The sequence below is a fragment of the Schistocerca serialis genome, chromosome 9 (genome assembly GCF_023864345.2).
Source record: "Schistocerca serialis cubense isolate TAMUIC-IGC-003099 chromosome 9, iqSchSeri2.2, whole genome shotgun sequence".
Taxonomy (NCBI): domain Eukaryota; kingdom Metazoa; phylum Arthropoda; class Insecta; order Orthoptera; family Acrididae; genus Schistocerca; species Schistocerca serialis.
The window spans coordinates 192,773,611-192,786,435 of record NC_064646.1 but is presented as its reverse complement, the minus strand read 5'-3'; positions in this window follow the sequence as shown (position 1 = coordinate 192,786,435).

The following is a 12,825-nucleotide window of genomic DNA, read 5'->3' as shown; positions in this document are numbered from 1 at the left end:
TTACAATTATGAATAACTTAAGTTGGAACTATCACATTGAGAACTGTGTGGGGAAGGCGAGACAGAGGTTTTTTTTTTTTTTTTTTTTTTTTTTTTTTTTTTTGGTAGAACACTTATAATGTAACAGGTCTACTAAAGGGCCTGCTCGCTCTAATCTTGTCTGCCCTCTTCTGCAATACCGCTTCATGGTACGGGATCTGTACCACATAGGATTAATGGAGGCCGTCGAGAAAGTCCTATGATGGGCAGCTTGTTTTGTATTATCTCGAAAAATCGGAGAGAGTGTCACAGATATATTATGCGAGTTGTCGCGGAAATCGTTAACACAAACGGGTTTTTCATTGTTCCGAGCTCTCTTCACGAAATTTCAATCGCCAATTTTCTCCTCTGAATGCGAAAATTGTGCTGATGGCAACCTACATAAAGAGAAGTGACATAGTAAAAAAGCAGAACTCGTACGGCAAGATTTAAATATCGTTTTCCCCTCGAGCTATTCGAGAGTGTAATGGTAGAGGAAAGGTAAGGTGTCACTGTGGTTAGATGAGCACTCTGCCAGGCACAAGTTCGGATTACAGAATAGAGATGTAGCTGTAGGTGTACGTACGTATAGGTGTACGTACATGTAACTGTATGATCCTAGGGTTAGATTTAGATCTGTGGACTTAGTGTTGTGCGACGTATGAGCTGCTGCAGGCTCTCTGCAACAACAGCTGAACTTCTGTCTGGGCTGGTGTGGCCAACCTCATACTTCAGCATCCGCCATCGCCGCTCGCTGGAGCGAACTCTTCTCCAAGTACCGATTGTCGCTATGATAATTCAGAAAGTCGCACGCGCCGCTGGAACTTGCCGCATAACGCCACTCTGTACACTGGGGCGTGCATTGCTCAACGGGCTAAACATATGTCAGTATTGCTGGTCGCAGACGTCACAGCAAGCCACACCAGAGGCAACCAGCTACCGCAGCTGTCAGCGAGGGCTCCATGCCGCACTCCTGAAGGGGCCTGTCCTTGGCATCACAACACTACGACTGATGTAGCACAAGTTGAATGAAAGTGCACGCCATGGTGGGCCATCACTCTCAGGCCTCTACAGTTTTTTCTGTTAAATCTGTATCCTCTGTAACAGCGAGACACGATCTGAAGATAGGCGACCGCAAAATCGTTTATTTGGAGCAACAAAACCAGCAGCTTATATTCTGAACGTGTTTCTTCTAAAGTGTTTTAATTATCTGATTCCCCTGAACTGTGTAGCTACGTCCTTCACAAAACTAGGACCTTAATGGATAAAAGGTAATCACTGGCTGAGCAGAACGTACCCGACAAACTGTTCCCCTGAAGGAAAAATTGCATGAGAGAGCATCAGGAGGATTTCTGGGGGAGGTAGAGGACGCCAAGTGGCTGTTGTAATGCGAGACGCTTCGGACTATCCCACGAGAGTGGAGGACTATTTCGCCAGAGTTACCTCCACCGTCAGTCAGGCTCTCGCTTTCCGACACAGCAGAGTGACTACTGAGAGGGGCAGCTGGGGCTTCGGTTGCATCATTAATGAGGAATACAACTGGCCCTTTTGCATGTGGGAAGTGGATTCTGCGTTATCTGCGGATCCCGGCACGTCACATGCCCCCAAAGGGTCCGTTACAGCATGTTCTGGCACCTCACACAGCTAAGTAAACAAATCCTCCTCTCTCTTTTTAACTTAATTTGGTGGTCACAGCCCTTTCTCGACCCGAGGAGAGAATCTCTTAACTCCAAACAATCGTAATGTTGCCTTCACTAGCTGCGTGGGGAAAACCTTGGTGCGGATGTTCAACCACCACCTTGTCTGGATCTCCTTAGAACTTCGAAGAGACCTAATTCCTAGCGGAATAACGAATGTCAAAAATACTCCTCCAGAAACTTGGGAGTAGCTTCAAAAAAAAAAATTAAAAATAAATAAAATAAAAGAAACACTCTTCTCTACCAGTTCGTCGTCGCTGGTATGCTAACTACAGTTCTCGAAGAAGTTTAATTAACCACCATCCTAACCCAGAGCATCACTCACGGCTGCTACAAGAAACGTCTACACCGCATCGATCTTACATCATCCAGTCTATGTGCCTGTAGAGAAGAAGATACACAAACCACACTTAAGCGTCGAAGAAACTGGTATAGGCATGCATATTCAAATACAGAGATATTGAAACAGGCAGAATACGACGCTGTGGTCGGCAACGCCTATATAAGACAACAAGTGTCAGGCGCAGTTTTAGATCTGTTGCTGCTGCTACAATGGCAGGTTATCAAGATTTAAGTCAGTTTGAAATTGATTTTCTAGTTGACGCACGAGCGATGTGACACAGCATCACCGAGGTAGTGATGAAGTGGGGATTTTCCCGTGTGACCAGATCACGTGTATACCGTGAATATCAGGAATCCGGTAAAACATCGAATTTCTGACATCATTGAGGACGGAAAAAGATCTTGCAAGAACGAGACCAACGTGACAGAAGTGCAACCCTTCCGCAAATGGCTGCAAATTTCAAAGCTGAGCAATCAGGAAGTGTCAACGTGCGAACCATTCTACGAAACATCATAAGTATGGGCTATCAGAGCCGAAGGCCCACAATTGTACCCTTATGGCTGCTCGACACAAAGCTTTACGCCTTGCCTGCGCCCGTCAACACCGAAATTGGATTGCTGATGACTGGAAACATGTTGCCTGGTCGGGCGACTCTCGTTTCAGATTATATCGAGCGGATGGACGTGTACGGGTATGGAGACAATCTCATGAATCCATGGACCCTACATGTTAGCAGAGGACAGTTCAACCTGGTGGAAGCTCTGTAATGGTATGGGGCGGGTGCAGTTGGAATGATACGTCTAGATAAGACTCTGACAGGTTTCAAGTACGTAAGCATTCTGTCTGATCGACTGCATCCATTCATGTTCATTGTGCATTCCGACGGACTTGGGCAATTCCAGCAGGACAATGCGACACCCCACACGTACAGAGTTGCTACAGTGTGGCCGCAGGAACATTCTTCTGACTTGAAACACTTCCGCTGGCCACCAAACTCCCCAGATATGAACATTATTGAGCATATCTGGGATGCCTTGCAACTTTCTGTTAAGAAGAGATCTCCAGCCCCTCGTAATCTTTCAGAATTATGGACAGCCCTACAGGATTCATGGTGTACTTCAGACATTAGTCGAGTTCATTCCACGTCGTACTACAGCACTTCTACGTGCTTGGGGGGGGGGGGGGGGGGGGGGGAGAGTGGGGGGGCGTAGACCTATACATGTTTTTTTTTGACAATTTGGGTCGTTAATACCGAGACATATAAAGCGTTGTGTGAAAGAGTAACATGTTAGAAATATTTTATTTGACAGCACACACGAAAGTTGCTTACCATGGGAAGCGCGGTGAACCTCAGAGTCGATATCAACAGTGAATATGTGAGAAGGAAAGGAGGGCGAGGTCGGAGACAAAGAGATGAATCATATTACAGTACCATGGTTGGATTTGACAAATAAGTGACCCAATATATGAAGGATACGTTGATTCATCAAACGATACGACCTGAGACGGCAAATTTAAACGGGAAAGTTAATGGCCGGACCAAGAAGTTTGTAAGGAAGTTCTAAGAGGTGACAGAAGGCATCGATGCCGGCTAACTTTTTGCCAACGTAACATCTAAATATAAACTAAGGATAAACTGGAGAAGGAAATCTCAGCATGGTCAGTACCAAAAACACCTGTAGGACATAAATTTTATTGGAGATGAGTGGCACCTGTGTATTAAAAGTGGAAGAATGTGAGTAGACTCCTAAGTTCTAACAGCGGTTCTACAAAATCAGATCTTGAGGACGGACAAGTACGAGAAATAATGAAAACCACTAAAGTCGATAAACGACGATTTTGTTGAGTACTCCCCAAATCCACGGACTACACAATATCTGGCTGCCCTGTCTAAGAGTAACAGATCTCAGCAATAAATGGTACGATAAAACAGTTATAGGTGGATGTAAAACTATCTGTAAGACTGACAGATATGAGCACTTAACGACCGAATAGCCACAGCAAACGAGCCAGACATTTTAGTACGTCAGACAAATAAAAAGGCATATCTCATAATCGGTGAGTAAGTCCCGTGTGTTGGGAACATCCATTAGAAGGCGACTCAAAAGAAATTGAAGCGTGAAGATTTGAGCGTCCAATGTTAAAATTGGTGTCATGCCCATCGTCTTTGGTGCTTGGGGTCTGTACCACAAAGTCCGCCTGCTTAATTGAGTGGTAACGTGCTCGCCTCCCATGCAAGCGTGTCCGGATTCGATTCTCAGCCGAGTTGGAGATTTTCTCTGTTCGGGGACTGGGTCTTGTGCTGTCGTCATCATCATGCCATCCTCGTCACCGGCGCGCAAGTCTCCCAATGTGACGTAGACTGAAATAAGACTTGCACTTGGCGGCCGAACTTCCCTGGATGGGGCCTCCCGGCCAACGATGCCATACGCTCATTTCATTTCATCTTTTTTGTACCACATAAACAGAAGAGTGTAGTAAAGACAGTGAAATACAAGATATAGTGCTGTTCGGAACCTACCATGTCTTGTGTGAAGTACTGTACGTTCACTTAAAGCACTAGGGCTTCTCCAAAGGAAGCTATAAGTAACCTCGAGTGGACGTGAGTAATTTCTGAAGTCGAAAATAATAATAATAATTATTATAATAGTTATTATAATAATTATTAATTATTATTATTATTGTAAGACCCACAAATAGCAAAGCGTGTAGGAATTGGGATACATCATGCATCGATATGCACAAATTATGGTCAGCAAAGAGTAGGCCATAAGTGTCAGAAACATTTTAAAAGGCAAACTGAATGGAAGCAGTCAGCCAATAACTGAGGCATATTCGTTATCAGGTACACTAAGGCACCGTGCACTGGATAGCTGGATGACTTGGGAAGGAAAACAAGATAACTAATGACAATTCATTATGCACTCCACCCTCCCAGTGACGTTGACAGGATGTGTGTGTGTGTGTGCGTGTGTGTGTGTGTGTGTGTGTGTGTACGTGTGAATTCCTAAGGGACGGAACTGCTCAGGACAGGACTGTATTTTTCCAGAAAAGCAGGCCCTAGAGGAACCTCGCAATTATGGCAGACGGTGGAGGAAGAGAAGCATGCACTGGCAGACTATGTGAAAGGCACCCAAGAATCACTCCGATTGCTACCTCCAACAGAAAGCTTCTCAGTAACTACAAAACCAAGAATGGATTCCGCACTCCACCGCTGGGCTAACAGCTTGTCAAACATAGCATTAATGGCAGTTTTTTGAGGATGTTGAAGGCAAAACAGAAAAAGAAAAGACCTTGGCTTAGGTGAGTGAGTTAACCGTAAAGAAGTAAACTAAAGAGCTGATTATTGCTGCACAGGATCAAGCCTTCATAATTATCCCCATCAAAGCCGGAATCGAAAAGTCAGGCATGCTCTGCAAAGAAGGTGACCATATCTTGAACTATTGGAAAGCCTGATCAAAGAGGCAATGCGATATCGCGTGAATTATACACTGGAACGTATGCCTAAATAACCATTGTGAGTACGGGGGCTGTTCTGAAAGTAAGGTCCGATCGGGAGCCAAATGGAAACGACAGTAAAAATCAAATGAAGCCTTCTGGGGATGTGTTGGGCAGTGACTCTCATAAGCCCGCTGATCGCGTCATGTAGCTCTTTTGAGTTCTGCGCGCATAGTGAGCACTTAAAGGTGCCTAGAACAATACAGTCTCCCTCCAAGGATGAAGGCGTGGTCAGGGATATCGCCCAATGCTATGCAACCCACATAACATAAGAGTCTTGCGTTTCCATCTACCTGACAATTCTCGGCAGCTCTCTGCAGGGGCAATGAAGACTCTTCTGCAGCGTTTTCGATGATTACCCACAATGTAGTCCTTCATTGGCTCCACCTGGGTTTCATATCCGTTCTCATGAAATGCTGGCTATAAAGACAGTATTTAGACACAGACAATGAGCTGTAGACCAGTGTTGAGAATTAGCGGAAAGAACAAGCGGCTGCCTTCTATGGCGCAGATATTGGGAAGCTGGTACAACGCTACGACAAATCTCTAAGCCAGAGAGGTGACTATGCAGAGAAGGAGCAGGAAGCTATAGCTATCTGTTGCAAACAAAACATTTTTGATTTTCACAATGAGTTCCATTTGTCGACCGATCGGATCTTATTTTTCGAATAGCCCTCCTACCTGGTGGGACCCAAGCCAGAAAAAGTTGATGAAAACGTACAAAATTACTGAGGAACTTCCGACTTCAGTCAGTTAGAATGGTGGAACACAGTACATCAGACATCGCAACTGCGGAGAAAAAGCAAATGTAGGTCACTGACATTGCCATTTCGGGAGGCGAGAAACACCTTGAACCACTTGCCGGATCAGATAACTGAAAAGCTGGCGTAAACCAGTGGAAGAGATCCCAGTGGTTCTGGGTACACTGAGCAGGTACCTGGAAACCGTTGGCACTGACAAAATATTCATCCGCTAACTAGAAAATGCCACATTACTGGGATCTGCACAGATTATCCGCCAACATATCAGGCAGTCCTAGAGGCTTGGGGAGCATCCTATTAGTGCAGACACGTGAAATCCAGAATAATTAAGTGATTTTCTGTGTTTACTGTTATAATAATGATGATAACAACAATAACTAACAATAACGATAATATGAACAGTAATGAGAACTTTTATTAGCCACGCAATTCCAATTTGCTCACGGACAGCAATCAAGATTTGACAGTGGAAATTCCCATTTTTTTGGCAGCATAATTATGCTGTGCCTGAATATTTGTATGATGATATTGTAATGTCCTACCTACTCGTCTAATATAGAGTGCCTAGGAAACCGGCTTTCTCGAATCGCCAATCAAAAATTCAAGCAAATCGTATTAATGAAGTTTATTACAAAAGGAAAGGATTTCCAATGCTTACTTGTGAAATACAGAAGTGTCGGAAGCAATGGGCGACAGACAAATAAGAAGTCTTGCGACACTTCTATATTCGCAATCAAGCGAAACAATACAGTTCTTAAGTCACTGCTGTAGCGTTGGCAGGACGGCTAGACTTCAACTCGGGCCGCGGCCACGCGGCGGTGCGCTTATATTCTCTTCGTGTAGAGGCCGCTGCTGTCTCGGTGTCGTCCTAGAGAAGTGTCGGTCAGCGTGCTATTGATTGTTGGATAAGAAAACAATTTAAACTCCACTAGAGGCAGTAACTACTGACAGCCTGGCTTCTTGACGAGGCAAAGGTGGGACTTCGAGTTCTAAACCGGGTCACATTTTCAAAGCTGCTGAGTGAAAAATATAACCAGAAATTCAATTACGTTCGATCTAAGGATACTTTACGAGGTACTGATGGTGTCAGATGTCAGAAATATTGACTTACACAACACTGTATTTTATTTTACTAACCGACTAACCCAGTTCAGTGTTCAGGGTTCATGGTGTACAATCCCTTTTGCAGGTTTCACATCCTACGGCTTCGCGGGACAACAAAAAGTTCATTTTCAGTGCTCGTGTTTCGTGTACTTATTGACCGGATTTAAAATTCGAATCGCTATCCTACTCTACACATTAAGAGATATAATCTCAGTTGGCAGTTTAACGCAGTACGGCAGTCAGAAGCAGTGTGTATGTGCTGAGACAGCGTATCCCACTAGGTGCAAATTACCGCGACTATATTCATACAGTATTTGTGAGTGAGACACTTAGCTCTTCCTGCAATCTTTAAACATAACTCCAACCTCATGAAACTTTTTCTGTCTCACAGTCCCCAAAAAACTATGAAAGGAGAAAAGATTAACGATTACTACATTTTCGCTGTTCTTGCAGTATAGCTTCTGCATCAGGCATTAAGTTTAGATTTATTACTTCTTTACTGCTAAACCTATTCGCAACAAGCATCGCAGGCAGTATATGTGTCGTAACTTATCTCAGGACCTGGTAGTGTGTCGGCTCTTCCTCGTGCCCATGTGGGGCGGTTGGTCGCGATCGCCTATTTAGAGTCGCGTGGAAGGGAGAGCAGGCGTACCAACGAGACACGGTGGAAATTACACTGGTTGCCGAGAGAGGGCAGTGACCCTGTCAGTCGTCGTTGCAGCACTGGTCGTGCCGTGGTCGCTTGTGGGCCGTGCAAGCCCAGTGGTTGTTTTGGTCGAGTACGGAAGTAACGCTCATGACTGCACGACGTGGCGAGAGACTTCATGCTAATAGCGCAACAGAGGCCTGAATACCACCGCCCAAGGCTTCTGTCTGTTGCTGCCACTTTCAGCTGTGATAATTCTAGCGGGTAAGCTGTTTTTCATCCAGGACCGTTCTTGTACGATTAACTGTTGTGTGGCCCTTCACGACTTTCACGCTGATATGTGGTACCTCAAATGTGCTATTGCATTTTGCGTGTGGGATTTCCTCACCCTGTAGGTGCCATTTTGCTGACAACTACAACCCGTGTCTATTGCGTAATTTACTGGGTCGAACTTAACGAAAGCTGTGCAAATTGCTCAAACTGTATACACCTTCCACCCGGGAAATACCCGATTATTTGGAGCCCAGTGCCTGGCAGGTTCTATAAGCCCGACTGTGTTAATGTCGGTTACGTTGATTTACGTACACTATGTGATCAAAAGTATACGGAAACCTGGCTGAATATGACTTATAAGTTCGTAGAGCCCTCCGTCGGTAATGTTGGAATTCAATATGGTGTTGGCCCACCTTTAGCCTTGATGACAGCTTCCACTATCGCAGGTATACCTTCAATCAGCCGCTGGAAGGTTTATTGAGGAATAGCAGCCCATCTTCACGTAGTGCTGCACTGAGGGGAGGTATCGATGTTGGCCGGTGTGGCCTGGGACGAAATAGGCGTTCCAAAACATCCTAACGGTATTCTATAGGATTCAGGTAGAACTATGTACAGACCAGTCCATTATAAGGAAGTTATTGTCGTGTAATCACTCCGCCACAGACCGTGCGTTATGAACAGGTGCTCGATCGTGTTGAAAGTTGCCATCGCCATCCCCGAATTGCTCTTCAACAGTGGAAGCAAGAAGGTGCTCCAAACATCAATGTAGGCTTGTGTTGTGATAGTGCCACGCAAAACAACAACGGGTGGAAGCCCCCTCCATGAAAAACACGACCACACCTTAACACCACCGTCTCCGAATTTTACTGTTGGCACTACGCATGCTGGTAGATGACGTTCACCGGGCATTCGCCATACCCACACCCTGCCTACGGATCGCCACACTGTGTACCGTCATTCGTCACTCCAAACAACGTTTTTCCACTGTTCAATAGTCCAGTGTTTACGCTCCTTACGCCAAGCGAAGCATCGGCGTGATTATGAGCAGCCGCTCGACCATGAAATCCCAGTTTTCTCAACTCCCGCCGAACTTAGTAATTGCAGTGGATCCTGTGTGATGGTCTGGACAGATGTCTGCCTATTACACTTCTACACTTTACGACCCTCTTCAACCGTCGGGGGTTTCGTCAGTCAACAGACGAGGTCGGCCTGTATCATTTTGTACTGTACGTGTCCCTTAACGTTTCCACTTCACCATCACATCGGAAACAGTGGACCTAGGGATGTTTACGAGTGTGGAAATCCCGCGTACAGACGTATGACACAAGTGACACCAAATCACCTGACCACGTTCGAAGTCCCTGAGTTCCGCGGAGCGCCCCATTCTGCTCTCTGACTATGTCTAATGACTACTGAGGTCGCTGATATGGAGTACCTGGCAGTAGGCGTCAGCACAATGCATCAAATATGAAAAACGTATGTTTTTGAAAGTGTCCGGATACTTTTAATCAAATAGTGTATGTTGTGTTGGATAGCAGCGTGTGTGCTCTTAAGTGAGTCAGTCAAATTACTGCTAACGGTTGCTCTTGCAGTAATTGATTATGTAATGGTTACCTCTGCTCAACTGTGTGCGAAAGCAGCTCAAATTATGCAGTGCTGTAATTTTAAAGGTGTAATTTTATCTTAACCCTATAATGAGCTGCGCTATTACTACTTTGCGCACGGCTAGAACCACTACTTAAGTCATTTGATGGTTAAAGTTAGAATGAAAAAGTCTCACGAGCTTTAAAGAATTCCAGTTTGCTCTAAGAACTTCGGGCTTATTGATTGTTAGCATGCCTGTGCGTTAATATCTGATTTAACGTCTTGTATGCAAGAGGCTGGCTGGCTACACAGTTGGCGTAAAACGGGTTATGTTCTAATAGCCTGTTTGGTGTGTTATAGAAGGAACTTGTTGTTTTATAAGTTGACTGGGCTGCACATCACGTGTTACCGCGTGGCCAGTACAACTAAGTGGGTGTACAACTGCGGAAGGCTGCTAAGATTATGTACTTCTCTAATTGACGAACGTCTTCTACTTTAAAGAATCTTTTTCTTGATTAAACTGTAGCTTGTAAGTAATGTTTTTGATGTCTGAAACTGTTCAAAAGATTTCGGAATCGCCAGGCTAGTTAGTCTTCCGTCAAATAATTTTGTCTAAAATAATACGTTTTGTCAGAAGTAGAAGCATACGTTATGAGTTTACAAAACTTATTTTACTGTAGGAAATCGCTGCATTTTGTCTTAAATTAAAGTATCTATTTTTAAACGTTACGCTTGTTCCTTTGCAAGAGTTGACTTTATGTATTATTTGAAGAAACAATAAGTTGTAATGTCATTTTGTCTGTGTGCCATTGATGCCTGTTAAATATAGTTTGTTGTTGGAATCCTATATGGACTTGGTACTTCCACTCCACGCAGCTTTAGACCTGCTAGCATCGTACCAGTATTCGCATATACAGGGTGAGGCATGATATGGAGCGATTTTAAAAAGTGCGCGAATCAAGCTGCGTCGGAGAGAGGTGGAGGGGATAGCGTCAGTTACGTTTGGCGCAAAATAGCATTTAGTCATAATGGAGCGCTGGACCCTACAGTATTGTGTGCATACTGTGAAAGCATTTTATCAAATCGGTAGTTCGTACCAGCCAGCACGTCGTGCGTTTCGCAAACCACTTCAACATTAATCGGAAACGGCCGGTACCGCCTGCCTGTGCAATTAAAATGTGGGTTGAGAACTTTGAGAAGACAACGTAAACGACAAAAATGAAAACTGGGAGACCAAAAACTGTGCGCACACCTCAAAGCATCGAACGTGTAAGAGTTACCTTTGAGAGAAGCCCTCGTCGCTCAGCTCTCCGCAGCAGCGCTACGCTTGGGATTTCAAACACAACGGTAGGGAAAATTTTACACCTAGATTTGCCCTTTCACCTGTATAAAAAAAAGGTTCAAATGGTTCTGAGCACTATGGGACTTAACGTCTTAGGTCATCAGTCCCCTAGAGCTTAGAATTACTTAAACCTAACTAACCTAAGGACATCACACACATCCATGCCCAAGGCAGGATTCAAACCTACAACCGTAACCCCGTACCGAATCCAAATGGTTCACGCCCTTAAGGAAACAGGTTCTGTGAGCCGAAGCTGGTTCTGCTTGGAATTTCTGAACATGATTAATCAAGACGAGGACATTGTAAACCGTTTGTGGGTGAGTGATGAAGCTCACTTCCATCTCTCCGGTTATGTGAACAAGCAGAACTTTCGATTTTGGAGTGACATTAACCCTAGAGAACTCCATCACCAACCATTGCACTAATCAAAAGTTACTCTGTGGTGCACCATGTCTGCATTAGAGATCATAGGGCCATACTTTTTTGAAGATGGTCTTGGCAATGCTGTAACAGTAACTTCGCAGAGATACGCAGATTTGTTGGAAAACGTTTTTACTCCACAACTTGCACACTACGAAGTGAATGATGAGACATTTTTCCAGCAACACGGGACAACCTCCCACATTGCTCCAGTAAGCGTCAATGTTGTCAATAGTTGTTTCCAAATCAAGCGATCTCCCGATATGGGGACATTGCATAGCCCTCTAATTCACCGGACCTCACAACACGTGACATTTTCTTGTGGAGTTATCTGAAAACCAAAGTTTATCAAGATAACTCTCCTCGGACAAATAAAGCTCTGAAAGAGCAGATCCGACAGAAAGTTTTTCAAATCCCACAGGCAATGCTGAGCAAAGTGATAAGTCACTTCAAGATCCGGCGGGAGGAACGTGTAGACGCCATCTAACCGGAGTTTTACTATTGCAAAAAATGCTTTTTCATGTGATTTAAGATTATGAAATGTATTTTAAGATTATGAAATAAAAACTAATTTTTAACAAAGTGTTTTAATTCAACAGCCTTTTAAAAATCGCTCTTTATTATGCCTCACCTTGTACCACTGAATGTACCTGGAAAATTATATCATTCTACGACACAGATTTCACGAGGTATGACATCATAAACACTAAGCTGCATAGAAAAACTGGCTTTTGCTTAAAATAGAATCCAAATTACTCAGACTATATTCATCCAGTATTTGATTATGAGAGCACCTATAGACTTTCAACAAATTTTTCAACCATTTTTCACTCCTCTCGCTTATGTGCTTAAGGGGATAGCCAACACTAGAAATTTCAAAATAATCGTTTATTTTTCCTTTGGCTTAAAATGTTTTCTGGGATATCGACTTTATTGTGGTGTTGATCCCAAGATAGCCAGAAATACCGTTACCGAGTTACAAAGCGAATTGTGAATAAATACCTCTGAAAACCATTTACAGCGAGAAACAAATAGTTGACGTATAACTTCAACGACAGTCAACAGGCATTATGGGAACTGAGTGGCTCGAACATGAGACCGGACCACCCTATTACAAAAGCGGACGAAAAACATATCGA